The sequence below is a fragment of the Photinus pyralis genome, unplaced genomic scaffold (genome assembly GCF_008802855.1).
Source record: "Photinus pyralis isolate 1611_PpyrPB1 unplaced genomic scaffold, Ppyr1.3 Ppyr1.4_LG9, whole genome shotgun sequence".
Taxonomy (NCBI): Eukaryota; Metazoa; Arthropoda; class Insecta; order Coleoptera; family Lampyridae; genus Photinus; species Photinus pyralis.
Window position 1 is genome coordinate 2,341,322 of NW_022170878.1, and position 1,025 is coordinate 2,342,346.

Sequence of the window (1,025 nt, forward strand, 5' to 3'; positions counted from 1 at the left end):
ATTGGTTTCTAGTCTATAACTTTTGATTAAGAAGTCTAATCGAAAAAGTTCGAATTGATTTGGATTCTACGCACCCAAATTAATAAGAAAAAGTGTTTTCCCGAGAAATTTTGGTGTAGTCGATTTTTGGTAAAAAAGGAAGGTTATACACTGCCCTTTTTTGAGGCCCGAAAAAAGAAATTGTCTCAGATCGACCCGGAGAAAAAATTTTCTTATAGAATGTGGCCTGTAGAATCCATAATTTCAAACAGTTCCAAGATTGGGCTACTAGTTCAAAAGTTACAGCCTTTGAATTTTCTTTCGAAATTGGTTTTCTAGTCCATACTTTGGATAGAGAAATTCTAATCGAACAAGTAACCGAATTTGTTTTGGATTCCTACGACACCCAAATTATAGAAAAAGTGTTTCCCGAGAAATTTTGGTGTAAGTCGATTTTTGGTAAAAAAGGAAGGTTTATACACATGCCTTTTTTGAGGCCGAAGAAAAAATTGTTCTCAGATCGACCCGGAAAAAAAATTATTCTTATAGAAGTGGCCTATAGAACCATATTTCAAAAAACGTTCCAAGATTTGGAGCTACTAAGTTCAAATGAAGTTACAAGCCCTTTGAATTATTATTTTTCGAAATTTGGTTTCTAGTCCACAACTTTTTGGATTGAGAAGTCTGATCGAAAAAGTACGAATTGTTTTGGATTCTACGCACCAAAATTAATAAGAAAAAGTGTTTTCCTGAAAAATTTTGGTGCAGTCGATTTTTGGTAAAAAAGGAAGGTTATACACTGCCTTTTTTTGAGGCCCGAAAAAAAAATTGTCTCAGTTCGACCCGGAAAAAAAATTTCATATAGAATGTGGCCTGTAGAATCCATAATTTCAAACATTTCCAAGATTGGGCTACTAGTTCAAAAGTTACAGCCCTTTGAATTTTTTTTCGAAATTTTTTTTTTGTCCATAACTTTTGATTGAGAAGTCTAATCGAAAAAGTACGAATTGTTTTGGATTCTACTCACCAAAATTAATAAGAAAAAG